At 49.8% G+C, this 18,122-nt stretch overlaps 1 long non-coding RNA gene across 1 annotated transcript in view; it reads right to left on the bottom strand.

Moving 5' to 3' along the window:
* Positions 1-18,122, bottom strand: part of LOC116660614 — an 89,382-nt gene that overhangs the window by 69,309 nt on the left and 1,951 nt on the right. The gene's annotated exons all lie outside the window — the stretch shown is intronic.

Raw genomic sequence — 18,122 nt, 5'->3', positions numbered from 1 at the left:
AGATCTGACTTGTATATGGGCCCCGGCTGTTTCGGGGGGAGCGTCTGTGTCTGAATTAAGTCCGGCCACACATGGAACTCATCGACCCCCTTCAGAAATCTGCTCTACTCTGCACCCCAGGAGCAAGGATGCCTGGGACCCCCAAGAGGAGCAGCAGTATTTCAGTCTGTTTTTAAAAAAAAAAATTATCACTGAAAAATACATGATTGACACTCCATGAGGTTTCCCTCCAGCCACCCTGTGCTAACAGCCCAGGGTCCGCGTGTGTGGACAGAGAAACACAGTTGTGACCACGGCAGAAACAGAAAGGCTCCTTGTGAAGAAGGGCTGGTTAAGTGATGCCTTCCTTCCTCAACAATCCGGGGCAAACGTGAAGTGAGGTGTGGACGAGTAACGTCGGTAATGAGAACACATGCACAATCCATTTGCAAATCTTTTTTAAAAAGTCTAAGGGTTGGATGGGCTTTTTTTTTTTTCTTGACAGCATACAAGAGACCTGTTACCATTTTATGAAAACAGAGAGTCATCTAGAAACAAAGACTAAACTCTTACTCACGAGGTCCCGGCAAGCGGTTACGGAGGGGAAGCTGCACCGCCCTCGTTCTGAACCAGCACCTTCTCCACTTAGTGGAGGGCTGAGCACTAACCATACAGATGAGGAAAACACCCGGGACTCCGTGCGCGCCTCCTCAGTTTATCATGATGCACTGCGGACACGTCAACATTAAAGCGAGGGCCTTCAGACCATGACACGTCAGGATTACCAGTGCCACTATGACCATTAGAACATTTTTAAATTTTCATAATTATAAAACATCAATTCCAGTGACATACTGACATTCGTTGCCAACAAGGTGTGGTTATTTATCATGTTGGCACTAACAAATAAGAAAGCATATTCTTTCTAACGTAAGAGTTAAACCCCCAAAGCCAGCCAAGACCACTTGTTACTCCCCAGAGTTCCTCTCTTGGGGACTGAATTTAATTTAATTTGTTGACCAGAAAAGCACTTGGCCAAATACCTAGAGAAATCAGTTTCTTAAGGCAGCATAATTTGGGGGGAAACAACACCTGGGCTCAGATTCAGGCTGAAGCCATGCTCCTGTGTCTATAACCCTGTGTCATCTATCTAGTTATTTGACATTCTGGCCTCAGTGTTATCATCCGTAAAATGGGGGTGTTAATACCTGGACAGTTTGTAGTGCAGTTAAGAGGCCCTGAGGAGGCAATGGTACTCAAAGGTAAGGAATGACTGGGACTCCTCTCTGTCCAAAGGCGAGCACAGTGATTCATTCCAATGCAGAAAACATTGCCTTTTCTATGGCCTTTACGTACCTCTATCCAAAGTGTGGAATAATCACATAACCACCCTGTGGATGAGGGCTCTAGAATGGTCTGCCACAAAACACAGTGACCGAAGGGCTCGTGATGCCAGGCTGAACTGCAGGTGCTCAGGGCCGTGCCCATTTTAAGCCCAGCCCACGGCTCAGGACAGGGGATGGAGGCCTCCAGAGACCTGGAAGGGCTTTCTCCAAGCGTGCGTGAACCGGCACAGTTGGCGAGATGAGTTAGTGGCTATTCTGTGGTATCAGCCTGGGCCCCCGCTGCGAGCGGGTGACCTGACAGCCGCAAACTCACAACATATTTGTTTCTATTTGTAGTAAATTAGGAGTGTTTTCCTTTTCTGGAAGGTCAATACTTTGTTTTCAATACCCACTCAAGTGAAAACTTTCACGATTATGAGAGCAATTCCACAGCCGACTCTCCTTGAAGAGTGCTTCCAAATCATCTTGTGAGTGACCCCTCTCAATTACCCCAGGAGGTAGTGGGCGTTTTACATGTGGGGAGACGTAGAGTGAGCAGGAATCCCGGCCAGATCGCACGCAAGCTACAGCGTGGCCCAAAGAAGGGTCCATTATCTCTTTGTGTGACTCCCAGACATCCAGCCTCTGGCCCAAAGTCTCTGCAGTGTCCCCCTCTCAGCCCAGAACAGGCCCAAAACATCAGTCACTACCAGCACCATCATGGGAACGTGTTACCTGGCCTCCAGGTAAAATTCTAAGCTCCCTCTAATGGGCTGAAGGATGGTTCCAGAACAGCCCAGTCTCACTGTCCCCTTTGTCCTGTCAGAAGCCCTCACCCTGCTCTGAGCCTAGATGGTGGCCGAGCGACTGGGAAACGTGCCAGTGAGACAGAGCATCACCCATCAGGCAGGCCTGATGTCTGCGGCTGTGCCGGGCCTGGCAGACCTACAGCCCTGTAGTCTAAGGGAAACCCCATGAGTTGTGACCCTCCAGTCAGAGCATCATAGCCCCAGCTCAGCAACTTCTGAGGCAGAGGGCATCCAAGAAGGGCCCAGGCTCTCCCTGCTCTGCCTGCGAATCCAGGGACATGAGGTGAGAAGCAATCGGGCCGCCACCGGCTTGCCCCAGGTTTCCCAAACTTCCTGATGGCATGAATTCCGGGGCTTCTTGTAAACAACCAGATCTGCAGGCACCCTCCCCCAACCTAGAGACTCTGTTTGTGATTTGGGGCGGGGCGCACAGCTCCGCAGGGGTCACGGGCACCCAGGCCATTCTTTTCATCAGAAGAGTCTGGGAGATAATAACCAAGAAACCTGCCTCGAGGCCAGTGTTGTGACCTCGGCAGCAAGTAACCAAGTTATCACGCCTTTTGCACCAAGAGTCCACCTGGTGTGTCCACCAGCGCAGGCACAGAGAGGTGTTCCCCATGCGGACTGGGCATCTTGGGACCTGCGTGCAGGTCATTAAACGTGGAGTAAAAGCATCCACAGAGTCTGGGGTGCCCCAACCAGTGTGCACGGCCCTCCCGGGAGGAGCACAGCTTCCTGACCCCTCTACCAGAGGAAGGAGGCCAAGCGCTGGGAGAGGAGTATCAGATAAAGAGCCAGACAGTCCCCTCCGAATGCCCAAGCCAGGTGGCTCGAAGGGAAACAATTTAAGAAAACTTACTGTTACTCACCCAAACTCCAACTCCTCCAAGAAAGACAGAATCAGGTGGAAGAGTCAGGCCAGGCTCTGAGGTGGTTTAAATGAGGCATTTCCAGCCAAGTTGATGGGAACTCAGACGCCCATCCCCAAGAACAGCAACCACAGCACCTCCTTCTAGTAACTTCCAGGGTAAAGGGCTAAGGCTGGGGGAGTCACCTCAGACCTTTTCTTTTCTGTAACTCCACCTGCTAAGAAAATTGCTTTCCAACCAATAAAAAATTCAGACACCTGGCCAGAAGCCTCGGGGACCCACCTGCTTCTTCTCAGCATGGGCGAGGAGCCCGGGCCAGGTGCTCAGCTCAGCAGCCGAAGGGGACCAAGGTCAGCGGCGCTCACAGCACCCCCCAACCCCGTTTCTGGCAGGGTCAGCCCACGTTCTGGAAATCTGTTTCAGGTCTGCAGTTACTCTGCAAAATAGTTTTTAAAGCCTCAAGATACACTGCAGAAAAAAAAAGGTTCAAAGGTTTTTATGAACCAGCACGTGGGCGGCCCTTGCTGTTACTCACACCCGTGTGTTGCGGGCGTCCCCTGCCGCAGGGACACGGTCACGTGCACCCAGTGTCGCAGGGAGCCCCACAGGGCTGTCAAAGACTCTTGGGGGAACTTGTCTCAAGACAAACAGAACAGAAACATATAAAGTGAGAGAAGACTTGCTTGCAAGGAAATAAAGCCCAGTGCTCAGCACAGCCCTCGGCCACTCAGCTCAGCCACGCAGGGAGATGTGGAACCCTTGCCAGCAGGTCTGCGCGTGGGCCCCCCTCAGACGTGAGGAGTGGTACAAACCTGACGGGGAGCCACATTTGCTTCTCGAGCACAGGCTGCCTCACACCCTACAGTCCAATAGTACCTAGTTCCTGGAACCTGCTGAACCTCTTGGGAGTTTCTTGGTTCCCACCAAACTCTACAAACGTTTGTTCTGATCAAAATCACAGGAGCACAAGCTCTTATTCATGGATAATTCTGAAATAATGCTAATGTATCATGATTACACATAGTTAGTCTGCTTCAGAAAATATTTTCAGGGAGCTTACAATGGAAAAATAGATACACATGAAAATTTTGGGAGGAAAAAAAGGATGAAAGTCAGGTAAAAATGTAAAAGTTAAGTAAAAAAAGTAAAGTGGGTAAATAATTATACAAGCAGCCCAGGGTTTGATACTTAACAGAATTGAGTTCTGAACTGTGCTCTGAGCTTCCCAGCAGTCAAGGCAAAAAAGTGAAACCCGCTATTTTCTAAGAATATTAGAGTTCTCAAGAAAGACAAATGTTTTTCCAACTGTAAAGTTCCACACTTAACTTATGAAGCAGATATAACATAAACAACACTGAATAACATCATTTACAGTCCTTAACAACATTTTTAGAATACAGAAAAATGCTAATTATTTGAGCATCTCCTTTAAGATAAAATCAAAGGCCTATTTTTGTAGATGCCCAAGTTAATACATTATTCTACAAGATTCTTATACTACAGAATGAGTAAAAAGTCATTATTTCCTTTTCTCAGACAGGACTTTGTTTTAGCTCTGAAAGATACCCTCATTGAGTCCTGGCTTCTCAATGAGCCTAGAAATTAAGAAGAAAAGGTATAGCCAAACCCTTTAACCTGTCTGCCTCAAGCATCACCCACCTACCCAGGTTCTCCATGATTCTACGAAGGAGTCAATCCAAGATGGGTCAGAGCTGCTGCCCTGGCGGGAAAGTTCTCTCGGCCAGTCCAGCACCACAGCCACCACCACATCATGCGTGGGCCTCCAGCCCTTGAAATGTGTCCAGGGCAACCAAGGAACAAAATGTCACTGAGTCATTCACTTTAAAATGGCAAATTTTCAGTGGCGTATATTTTACTGTAATGGAAAACAAACTGAGTGGATACAGAAAGCCAGAGAAGGTTGGCAGAAAGAGAATCCAAAAAAGAACACAAATTCATGTTAGGATTTTGCCAAATCTGGCTTGGTTTTCATGGGCTTACACCTAAGGTTTTCAAAAAGAGCTGTGTTCCTCGAGACTCGATTACAGTGATGCAAAATGAGGGTTTGGTTTCCTCTCTGTGAAAACAACAAAGTTCCTTAAAAACATACATATACAATTAAATCTAATTTACACTCCTGAGCAAAGATTCAGCTTGTCTTCCACATGGAAACACTTGCAAATTAGCGCAGACCCAGAATTAGACAGACACACAACTAAGACTAAATGATTTGGGATCACTCAACATTTTAGTAACAACACAATGTAAAACCTGGCACGTTCTATTGGTATTGCTTTGAGACCATGTTCCAGGTCCTGCTTCAAACAAATTTGCATGTGATACACTTTCTTAAACCATTTGTGTTAGGATCAAGCCAACCAGCCCACGGCATCAATCTCCTGCTGACAAGAAGTTCAAAGAGCTCGACTTTCAAGTTGCCACAAAACTTCCAAGGTTTCCGTTCACTCACACATTGTATGCCCAAATAGCACATCTTGCAACAGCAGGATATACCACTTAAAATATTTTGCTATTTAGTTTTTCTCCTAACTCCTTTATTTCCTTTGTTTTTATCCCATTCAAACACCTATGCTGGTCTGTGTTTGGTGCCTCAGGGGAGGAACTGAGCAAAGGAAGAAGGAAGAAGGAAGAAGTCTGCGAACGTCTTCTGGCCCGTGCGTTCCCGAAGTGCGGCCCCTCGGAGGAACAAATAAGCAAAGCGAGACACGGAAAAGGTTCTGAGGAGAGATGGGTGTCTCTCCCCAGTCGTCCAACCTAGCACACCCTTAGACTAGATAAAAGTCACTGGTTTGCCAGGAAAGAGAAGCAAGACGGACAAGGAAGGATGAGAGGCCAGTTGCAGGGGGGTTCCTGGGAAGCTGTAAAGCCTGAATGTAGCTTGTAAAATCCAGAATTTCCTAGCACGTATGTCAGTCCCCAGGCCCAGACCCCAGAGGGAGCACCTGTAGACAGAGTCTGGGTCAGCAGGTCCCTGATGGCCCACAGAGCTTCCTGTTCCCTGGCACATGGCAAAAGAAAGGAAGAAAGATTCCCATGTCCCATCAAGTGCCACTGAAGTAGCAGCAGAGAGACCACAGAGATTGTTGAGGAGACCCACCCAAGGCTGCATGCGGACCTCAGTATGAGCCCTGAGGGGACCATGGCCAGCAGAGCTGTTCCCAAAGGGGCAGGTGGCCCCAGACAGAGCACAGCAGAGACCACAGCTCTCAACATCCCGGCAGCACTGGGCAGAGTGGTGGGAGGGGGAAATTCAAAGGGCCAATTGACCCTTATTAAGTTTCCGCCACTCTTAGAGAAAGGGCAGTTGACCTGGAAATTTAATCAGTTACTAAAAACAAAAGACTTTTCTCTTTCTTGCACAAGTGTTTAGGGACCCAGAGTTGTGCCTCCCACAAGGAACACTCAACAGCATCGAAGCCGATGGAGTCAACTCCCTGTCACCAGCGAGTTTTACCTTTTCATTTCTGGGCAGCACAATCCGCAAATTCAAGTATTCCTTGGCTGACAAGGCCAACACTCACAGACCAGAACATCCTGTCCCACACACTGGAAGCTCCAGACCCACATCCACTTACTGGCTCTCTGGGTATACTGCGGTTGAGGGGCTACAGCAGGACGTGCAGACTTGCAGGGCAGGGGTCACACCTGCATCAGAACACCAGCTTCCCTCCGAGTCCTGTTTTCCTCCTCATCCATGTTCATTTTCCCTTCACGAAGGGTTTTATTACTAGTTACCGCAAGCACTTAACTGGAGAATTAAGGAATGTCACTGAGAGATCTCCGGGGAAGGACAGCTTCCCAAGATCTCCTTTCTAAGCCAAGAATTCTTGGAGCCAGAAAGGGCAGCTCTTTTCCTCTTCCAAACCCACCATTCCATCCCAGCTGGGAAGCAGAGCGTTCCTTAGGCCGTGCATCATGGTGATGGATGGTGAGACCACCTCCAAGAAGGGACTGAGCGTTCCAAGCAAACATGGTATCTTAATCTAGACGCCCTTTGGAAACGGCACACGAGGTACCCCAGGGGCACTGCGGGGACGGAGGGGAGCATGGAACCCTCCAGCCAGCTTGGAGCTGCTGGTTCTCAGCAGTGCTCTCTTCAGAAGACTATCCAGATAAACCACGGAGCCAGACGCCTGGACTGGTGTCGTTGGTCGCTGTGTCTTCCGATTCACGTTCATTGTTATCCGTCAAGTCATCATTGCCTGCTCATTCCCTCTGACAGTCTGCGCTGAACCGGCAGGAAGCAGGAGATTCATCTCCTTTCGATTAGCTCGTCAGTTACCAGCGAGTGCTGGTCCTCCTGTCTGTTCCTCGCAACCCCCCTCCTTCCGCTCCCAGTGCCAGTCCGGCCAACCCTCTCACACTTGGAATACCTCCTTTGCCCATCTCCAGCCCCATCTGCGTCCAGTCTGCTCTGCTTTCCACTCCTGGGTCACTCTTCTCCCAGGTCCTTCTGCCTTATCTTACCACACGTGACTGACATATGGCAGACAATCGAGGTTTTAGCACAAGAGACCTCTTATGTCCCTTTATAAACGCTCTGCTTCAACCAGGCTGCTCAATATCCTCCCCCCACACCCCAAGGGCCACAGAGTGGGCACTGAGGAGGCCATGTCTCCAGCTGGCTCTCCCAGGACACCCTGTGGCTTGAGGCAAGTATCCTCCATGGACCTCGGAGTCACCAAGACTGGATGTTCTCGAAGGATCCTTTCCATTCCAAAGCTCTAAAACCCATGGCCACGCCTCTGCTTCTGCAAATTCCCACCTGAACGTTCCCCTGCCAGTTCTTCACTCTCAGTTTCCTCATCTAGAAAATAGGTGTCATAATAGCACCATCTTGTAAATGAAAACTATTCATTTTACACACAAGGGCAGTGCCTGGCTCACAGCAGGATCCCAGCAAATACAGCCTTCTTACTGTTATTATCCTGATCTCATCATTACCTCCTTCCAGCACCAGCCCACATCCACCACGTCCAGGAAGCCTCCCACGGCAGCTGTCACCTGCGTACACCCCTCCTTTCTCAGGAACTGACAGCATCACCTGCGTCTTCCTTTCACTTAAGACACAACCATGCACACTCCTCAAGTGCTCTCTGCTATTCCGATGCTACCTAACCTGTGACGCAAACCCTCTGATCGGACGATGTCAGACACCTCACACTGTCCTGTTCTGTCAGCGCCACGGTGCCGACCACAGTGCTTGGTCCAGCTGAGCAGCTGCAGTTACAGATGCTGGAAACCCCCAGGCGAATGCCGAGCATCCCAGTGTGCCGAGGAATTGGCACGCCAGGTGAGCTGTGAGCTTGCTCTGGAAACCAAGAAACTCACTTCAGAGAAGGGGTGGTGGTGCCTGACACACCCACTTCCTGGGGGCTGGTCTCGGGAGTGGATCTGTGAGGAGAAACCCCACTGGCTACCTGATCTGCTCACAGGGCTGATGGAGCCTGGAGACTCCGGGGAACTTCAGGGTTGGGGGCCTCCTGTAAATTCTGCATGCTATCTGCACTTTACCCTCCCTAGCCAGGGAATACTGTAGCCTTTGCCAGTAGCAACCAGCAAAACATATCACGGGCTTGAAAGAAAGAAGGAGGGAGAGAGACCAGAGTGCAAGAGTGCTGGTAGTTCACTGAGTTTAATTCAACTCAAACACATGGTGCTTGTGTGTCACGATGGAAACATCAATCTCGAAAGAATTATGTCAGTCCCAGAAGACACCAGTGCCAGAAGAACTCCACATCACAAGAGCCAGTCCGCCAGGCTGGCTCTGCCTATCTCCAAAGATCAGATGCACAGGAAGCGTCCGCAGAGAGCTGCTCGGGAGCAGAGCCCCACGCCAAGGCCGACCAGATGGAAACCCATCGCTCTCTGTCCGTAAAAGTTGAACAAGAACAGGCAGCTTCTGCTTCCCTTGACTTCAGCTCTGCTTTAGCAGAAACAGTTTAACAGAAAAACACCCAACACTAATATTTTCCACAAGCAGCCAGAAGTCATTTGTAAAAGCTTCAGCACAAAAAGGAAGGAGCCACTTGCCTCCCGGGACGTCCATGAAGTAAATGCCTTTAAGACAGCACGTGTCAGGGGCCTGCAGGTGAGCACCAGAGTCTCTGCAGGAGAAAGGCCGCTTTCTGGGGGGTCTTCATTTTGGTGAATTTCCCGTCAGATCTTTCCAGATTATCGTATCTTTACAGTGATCTTAGGAAGTTGGAAGCCTTAGTGCTTACAGTAGAAATGATGGTCCCAGCAGCGACATACAGTCACACTAGGGGGCCAGTTGTAGTAATAACCCATTTGCGTGGGATTACAGGGGGGCTCTGCGTTTCCACAATGGTGATGGGTTTGCTGAAGCCCTGTCAGGGAAAACGGTGTCAGCTTCTGATGCAGCTTTTGGAAGAAAGCTGTGGAACGAAAGTAACTTGATGCTCACACAACTCATGTGAGATCTCTTTAACCACCACCACTAACCAAGGACCTTTCAGAACAGCCCACAGAGATATCCTGAAGACAGAGTGTTCCCGTGATCCTGGAAGGTCGGGTCCTTGACAGTAAGATGAGTGGTTGCAAAGGAGCTCCTCCATCAGCCTCGGCACTACTGACCCTCTGAGCAGGATGCTTCCGGGGGTGAGGCCGTCCTGTGCATTGTGGGAGGTCCATCCGCATCCCAGCTCCTACCCACAGAGAGAGCAGCGCCCCTACTGGTGACAACCAAAGCATCCACGGTGCTCGCCAGATACCCTCCCCAGGGGCAAAACGGCTGCCGGCTGGGAATCACCGCCACCACCCTAAATGAACAGGAAGGTCTCCCTCTGCGGTGACACCAGATTTCAGCCAGTGCCTGTCACCTGACTAAATGAGCCAGCACCTGTCACCACTGTCACACTTCAGCCCTGGGAAAAGGCTGTCCCTTATGCTCTTCCAAGAGACCTTTCAACAGAACTTCGGGGTAAGCCGGGCAACCCCGATGGTTCCAGGTCTCCTCATTTCACGCAGGGGGCTCGCCCCCCGCCTCCTGGCGCTCCAGCCCGCCTTGTGAATAACTGTTTCATCCTCCCCGGGGACAACCCTTTGACTTTTGAAGGACACCCAGACAGTTTGCTTAATCATCACTGGGACGTTGTGGCACAGATTTTTTAAATGAAACTCACATAAATATCCTGAGTCTGGGGGTTATTTCTCTCCAGCCCTGATGGCCTCGCTCATCTTAAAATAATTTACAGGAATTCTGCAACGACAGTAGGTCCGGGGTGTCCTTCCTCGCATCGCTTTACAGAGGTACGTACCAAAAGCCCGAACGAGGCCCCATAAATCGCTCGCTTCCCTGGTAGGCGCGGCGTTCTGAGTCCCACGTGGCCCATCGAGGGTCACTTGGTGAGAGGCCAAGACGCAGGCGTCCTCCCTCACCGCATTTTTAATTTCCTCTCTTCCTTCCTTTATTCTCAGAGACACTACGGCTTTAAATAAAAGGCCATGCACAACTTTACAGGGAATTTCACTTTAAATAAAAGATTCTTGAATGTAAAGACGAAGAGAACGAAGACAGGTGGGGGAGGAGAGTAACTTGCCTGGATTCCCGGCTCGCGAGGCTGGGGCGCTGGCGGCGCTCGCACTCCGGCGCGGTCTGCAGCACCACCGGCCACGTTCGGACAGCCCGCCGGGGCAGCCGCCCGCGGCGCGCGGGACGGGCTCGCGCTTCCCCGGGGCCTCGCTGCTTTCGGGAGCGGCTCCGGCCGCGCGGGCTGACGGCGGGCCTCGCCTCCCGGAGCCCGCGCGGGGCGGGGGCGCAAGCCCGGGCCCGGCTCCGGGGAAGGGGGGGGGGGGGGCCCTGCCCCCCGGGCGCGCCCCCGGCGGCCCCACCGCCCGTGGCGGCGCGGCCGGGCCCGAGGGGACGCCTTCGCCTTCAACACCTGAAGCCTCGCGGGCCGCCGAGACCCGCATTCCTTGTCCTCCGCTGGGGGGTGTGAAAACCCAGGCCTCTCACGGCTTCCTGCGAAAGCAACCGGAAGCAGAGACGACTTTCCTTCTTCCCACGACCGTGCGGGACCAGGGGCCCGCGGCCTCTCACCTCCGGGCTCCCGGCGCTGTGACCGCGGGTGGGCGCGTCCGCGGCCGCTAAGGCTCCTGAGGGAGGACACTTTACTGCAAAACGCAAACCGACCCCACGCGCGCGCTCGGGTTCTGTTTTCAGCAGAGTGGAGTTTTCCTGAGGACAAGCACCTGCTCGAAGTTCTTAATCGTCGGTCGTGCTGTGAGTGCAGCACTCTCTCTCTCTCTCTCTCTCTCTCTCTCTGTGTGTTTTTCACCCTTAAATTGGGGTGCGGGTGATAACAGCCTCCACTCACAGCCTGAATCCGGTTCACAGGGCACAGTGGTCCCTACCGGGCTCTCCTTCGCTCGGTGGCTCTCACCGTGCCTGCAGCACGGGCCTGTCACCCAGGCAGAGCACAGTCTGTCCCCAGCTCGCCCTTATGACGTGGCATGACTGTGGTGAGGAATTTATGTCCAAAACTAACACAGACGTCTCCCACCTGCTTCTTAGCACATCGCGGATAGTGGACAGAATTTTGGCAGAAAGAATATTCTGACGTAAGCTTGAATTTAAACCAGAGAAAGTAATTATAAAGTGACTGGAAAATTCAAGGAATGAAAAGAGGGGCCACAAAACTGGGTGAGAGGAGAGAAATCAGAGGGCCCCTTTGCAAAATCCTACTTGCCTGACCTTCCTTCCTGTTACCAGTGATAAACTTAGCCCCGCAGCAAGTTCCTATCCTGGGCCTTATCCTGGGGATGAAACTTTTGAGAAGGAAAACATGGAGACAGAGCGGGCATCTATGCTTTACCCAAGGACCGTGTGAGCGGGGTGACGACAGAAGACAACGCTGAACGTGAAAGCTGCTGGAATTGTTAACAAAATAGAGTCAAAAGCAATCAATCATCCTCAAAACCAACAAGACTCCTTGATTGAGTGGGTGATCATTTCATCAGACCTTGGCTCTCTTTTTTTTATTTAAGGCTCTCCAGCCTCCCACTAAGAAAGTAGACGCTGGATCCGGACTCCTCCAGACCAGATGGAGTCGCTGGGATATGAACTCTTCACGGGACTTAGGAAAACACAAACATTTTTCACTTCCAAAAACAAAATTTTTTTTAACAGTTTTATTAGTATCTGTTGTTATTACCTGTTATAAATTCTTTTTGAAAAGGGAGAAACAAAGGAAGTAGGAGGAATTAAGGAAACTGAGGGACAATGAGGAAGAAGTAATGAAGGCAAGGACGCAAGAAAACAGGGGGAGAGGGGAGGAGCTTGCCTCTTAAGCTGCTGACGAGGACCGGGTTGGGCTGATCCGGAAGCACTGATACATGAACAGGCGATGTCATAGCATGTCCTGCTCTTCTAAAAATTATTCTAGGTACTTACCCTTCCAGAAAGCTGGAGTAGTACACACTCTTCACTGTTCCTCCTGCTAACGACACCTAAAATCTGGCACATTACCCATAAAATAAACATAAGAAGACTCTGAAAGTTAGAAGAAAGTAGACCAGCAGGGCCTGGGAACCCGAAGAAACATGTGTTGGTATCATTTTGTAATTTTGCGTGAGTGTCTATCTTCTATTTACTAAACTGGGTATCAGATTAGAGAAGCCAGGAACGTGGAAAGACCCAGAAGCATGATGTAAAAAGGGACAGGAAAAAGCTGTTCTCACTGGACAAAGCGGCCAGTGTAATCAGAGTGAGGACTTCTAACAAAACTCATTCTACTCCAGCCAGACCCCACAGGCAGAACTACTCACCCTGCCCCTCCCAGCCAGGTAACAGCAGAGGCCAACTCGGGTGTCTGAGCTCCCCAGCCCATTCAGCAGTGACAAGGGGCCCCTATACCTCCTGCATCTCCCTGTATCAGCGGAGACCCCACACAACCTGGTACAACAAGTGGCATCTCCACCCTCCCCTGCCCTGCCACAACCGTGTTAAAAGAGACCCTTAAATATCCAGAGACTCGTAACATAATGCAAAATAATGCCCAGGTTCCAATCAATAATCACTCACCATCAAAAGAACCAGAAAAAAACCTCAGCCTCAATGAGAAAATGCAATCAACAGACGCCAACACTGAGACAAGAGAGAAAAGAGGACTTTCTCTAAGTTGCCCTTGATCCAAATTAAAAACTCTTTCTCTGCAAGAGGCTCTGTTAAACGAATGAAAATACAAGCTGCAGACTGGGAGAACGTACCTGAGAACCACACGTCCGACAGGGGACACATCTAGAATGTGTAAAGGATTCTCACAGTTCAACACTAGAGAGAAAAAAAGAACAATTCAAGCAGAAAGTAGGCCAAAGACATTGAGAGCCATGACACCAGGTGGGCTCCCCAGATGACAACTAGCACACATAGAGGTGCTCCCCAGCAGTGGCCAACGACAAATGCAAATCAACACCATGATGGGACAGCACTATCTACCTATTACAACAGCTAAAATAAAAATTACTGGCAGCACCAAGAGGTGAGGAGGATGGGGGAAACTGAGTCCCTCATGCACTGTTGGTGGGAATGGAAAATGGTGCAGTTACTCTGGAAAATAGTTTGGCCGTTTTAAAAAAAAACACTAAACATATATTTAGCATAGAATTCAGCAATCGTGATGCTGGGTGTTGATTAGAGAAAACTCAAAACTTTAGGACCACACAGAAACCTAGACGCAGTTGCTCGCAGCAGCTTCCTTGGCACAAGCCGAGCACGGGAGGCAAACAAAGTGTCTCAATAAGTGACAAACTGCGGCACCACATGCCACGGAATACCGCTCGGTGGCGAAAAGGAACTGACCACAGACAGCCTGCAGGGATCCCCAGGGCACTACACCGACGGAAGGAAAGCCAGTGTCAAAAGGTCACATATGGTGCCATTTGTGTACGTTTTCAAAATGACAAAATGCTAGAGATGTCTTCCATCTCGCAGTTCGCGGTTGCGGGGTCTCAGGGGTGGTGCAGTGTGGAGGGAGGCTGTGATTAGACAGAGGAGCACGAGGAAGGTCTTCAGGGACAGAGGGCAGTTCTGCGTCTTGGTTGGGATGATGGTTTTGTGACTCTCCCCGTGCGGCGAAAAGAACCCAGAACCACACACGTGTCGGACCGGTGTCCAGTTCCTGCTTTTGATCTTGCATGATGGTTAACCATGGGTAACCATGGAAGAAAACGGGGTGAAGGATAAATGGGACCTTTCTGTTCTTTCTTTGCAACCTCTTGTGAATCTAACATTATTTCAAACAAAAATGCTTTCAAAATTATTTTTGTTCTGGTGGGACGGGATAAAGCTCAGGCGTAAGATGCATGCTGAGCCTGCACACGGTCCTGGGCTCGATCCCCAGTACCTCCATTAACAATAATAACAATAAAATAAAAATTTAAAGAACAAAATTATTAATTTTAAGGAATTATTCTAGTCCTTAATTATAAAAGCATTGCATCCACAGGGTTAAAAAGTTAAATTTTTATGTGGAAAGTATAAACTGAAAATTTCCTTCTCCACCGGGCCTATCCCCAGATGCACACTCAAGGCTGTAACACCGTTAACAAACTCTCCCACTCTCTCCCAGGAAGCCTTGCGCGTGCGAAACACACGCCCGTGTTTGCAGATTTTTAAGACAAACGAGAACGTGCTATGCAGACTGTTTTACACCTTGCCTTTGCTTTCTTACCTTTCTTGAAGATCCCGTCTTTTAACTCTCAGCCTTTTCTTTAAATGCCGCATTGTGTTCCATTCTGCAGGTGGCTCAGACCTCATTTCTCCAACCTGTTAGGGCCACCCTGGCTTTGTTTAGTATTTCTCTTCGCTGCATTTTACTATTATAAAGCATGCTCCAGTGACGAAATGAGCATCATAAAATATAACCTTGCCCCTAGCAGTGGTGCGAGACCCATTTCATGAGAGTCTAGCAAACACTGGATTTTATCAAACTTTTACAATGTTTGACATAATGCTCTTCGAAAAACACTATGTACCTTTGTACTTTTCAGCAGAGTCTCCACTTTGGCTTTAGAGACGCCACACTGCCTGTCCCTGGTTCCCCTGCCCCCAGGCCTCTCCTCATCTCTGTGCTCTGCCGCCTCTTCGACATGACTCAGCTGATAACTGAGGAATCAGGCTTCCTAAGTACCCAGTCCTTGGTCCTCTTCCCTCTCCACACTGGGCCCTTAAAACTGTTGCATCAGTTTCCAAGAATTAAAATTCCGCTTTGATGCGGGCAATTCCCAAAGTCATATCACAAGCCCAGAGCTTTCATGCAAGTTCCAGATTTGCATATGCAACAGCTGACATGACCCATCCAACCAGCTCTCTCTCAAGCCTCTCAAAGTTCATAAGTCCAAAGCAAACTCTTGGTTTTCCCCCTGTAGCGCCTGAAGTCCTCCCTGCTCCTTAGAAGCCTTCCACCCAATTACGCTAGAAAAATGGTGCTGAACCCCCCAAACAGTTCCACATACGCCCTCTTCCCTCCACCCCCTGCTTCCACCACAGCAAAAACTGCTTGAGCCTCTAACATTCATGAGCCTTGCCCTTGCTTCAATCCACTGTCCACCCAGATGTAAAGGTTCCTTTGAGAAACACAGACCCGTAAACGGGATGAAGTTACTTCTTTTTCAAAGTCCTCGGATATTTCTTCCTTCTGCCTCGCCTCTTAGTCCCTCCAGCTTCCCCTCACCCACCAGACTCATTTCCTGTGGCCACCGTGACAAAATGCGACCTACAGGGCGGCTTACAACAGCAGAAGTGTGTCTGCTCGGGGCCTGGTGGCTAGAAGTTCATGAGAGTGTGGGCAGAACCACGCCGCCTCCCAGGGCTCGAGGGGAGACTCCCTCCCAGCCTCATCCAGCTGCCGGTGGTCCCCAGCAGCCCTGGGCGTCCCTCTCTCTGCCGTCACATGGCCTTTTCCCTGGGTCTGCTTCTGCATCCAGGTTTCCTTCCCATAAGGATGCCAGGCATTGTGTTCGATCCCACCCAATTCCAGTGGGACCGCATCTTAGCCTGATGACGTGTGCAAAGACCCTACTTCGAAATAAAGGTCACACTCATAGGTCCCGGGAATTAGGACTTGAACATGTCTTTGGGGGGAGGGGACACAATTCTACCCATTATGAGTGTCCCCCCAGCTTCTCCGTACGGCCGTCTTCTTCCCACTGGCTGCCGCTGCAGTGGGACCCTCAGCCCCGTGAAGGCCCCCAGCTCCGCCGCACTGCAGGGCCTTTGGACATCTTCTCTCCTGCCCCTGGAACTCCCTCCCCACCTCCCCGCCCCCGCGTGGCCAGCTCCTCCTCCTTTCCTGGCTCTCCCCTTAGACACCACCTCCTTGCCCACCCTAAGCAAGTAAGCCCCCTCCGGTACCTTTGGGCTCAGCCTCCTGTTAGCTGTTGCCATGGAATTCATCGTACCTCGAGGTCATTTACATCTCTTTGCTGCTTACTGTTCTCTCCATCTGGAGCCGCTTTGACCAGGAGAACGGTCTGTGGCGATGGAATGGTCTAGAACTGCACCATCCAACGTGGTAGTGGCGGCCACCTGCGGCCACTGAGCTCTTCAAAACCTGGCCAGTGGCACGGAAGAACTGAATGTTTCATTTAATTTCATTTGTATTATTTTAAATTTAAATGTGCATAGCCACACACAGCTAGGGCTCCTGTGATCCGGATGCTGGTGGTCTAGACTCTCGGCTTTGGACCAGCAGATAGACTGCTTTATTGACATGCAGGCACCCAACTACCTGCAAAGAGCAAGGCACAAAATTGTTGTGCAATAAATATTTAAAGTGAGTGAAAACTGAAACCTCACTTTTTATTCGCATTTTTATTATAATAAGGTTGAGCATTTTTCCATATAGTCATTGACCATTGTTTAGATTCCTTTTTTCCCTGGGCTGTCCATTTTTATGTTTCATTCTTGATTTTAAGCACTTTTACACATTAGGAAATTAATGTATAAATATTTGACTATCAAATACGTTGCTAATATTTTCTGCAGATTGTAGTTGGTATTTTGATGAAGGACTTTGCCATATGAAAGAGTTTTAAATTTATATGTAATCAGTTTTCTCAATCTCTTCCCTTATGCTCTCTGGGGATGAACTCTTGGTAAAATTCTTTTATATTATATTTTGTAAAATGCTTTATATTCCTTCTTATTCCAGCATCTTTCAGAAGAGAAAATGCCAACCATGCGTTAGTATTTCTAGTTGCATTACCCTGTTTTTTTCAGAAGAGTAATACATTCCCACAAAGCAAATGGCCAGTAACAGCTACAGAAAGCACCTGATAATTACTGCACACTGAGAACTGCGCAAAGAAGCACTTCTCACCCACTGAATTAAAACTTCACTTGGGGGTTGACTGGTTGGCTATGTAATGAGAAAGGGAAGTACCTTTTAAGAAACTCCATACCCCAGTTCAGGTGCTCAGAGCTGGGGCCCAACGGAGGTGCTGATGGATAGATGTTCGCGTTGGAACCTCCCCCCAGGGACAGCCTAAAACAGTGCATTTCAGAGTTGAACTAAAAGCCAAGCAAGGAGCCTGCCTCACTGGGCAAGTCACTCGATCCTATATTCCGGTTTCTTTCTTCCTGCAAAGGGAATTCTCACAGTGGCCCCTAACAGCATGGTCTAGCGGGTCATAAATCCCAGGAGGAAACCCCACGGGGTGCAGCACCAGGTGGAGGAGGACAAATCATTCCTCGCAGACCAGCATCGAGGTCCCCTGCTCCCGGACCCCAGGGCAGCCCTGCAGGAGGGGCAGGGCTCCAGGGGTGGAGAGCGGACTTCCTCACCACACGCCTGATGCCTTTCCCACCTTACCCACCCGAGCTCCAAATTACTGTATTTCTCACTGGAGTTTAGTAAGTCTCCCTACTGTTGTGACACCTGACAGGCACCGCCTATGCTGGTGGGTGAGCCACACTGCGAGCGACTCATTGTTGACGGAAACAAATACCTGTCAATTTCAGGCTGACAATTTCTACTTATGTTAAATTGCAGGAAATAAAAAAAAAAAAAAGAAGATAAAACACGCTCTCCTGAGATATTGTGAAAAGAAATAAGGAAATATTTGATATGTTCTTTTACAGTTTGAACAAAACCTAA

Source organism: Camelus ferus, chromosome 30 (genome assembly GCF_009834535.1).
Source record: "Camelus ferus isolate YT-003-E chromosome 30, BCGSAC_Cfer_1.0, whole genome shotgun sequence".
NCBI lineage: Eukaryota > Metazoa > Chordata > Mammalia > Artiodactyla > Camelidae > Camelus > Camelus ferus.
The sequence above is the reverse complement of the archived record's forward strand: the minus strand, read 5'-3'. Positions and strand labels throughout refer to the sequence as shown.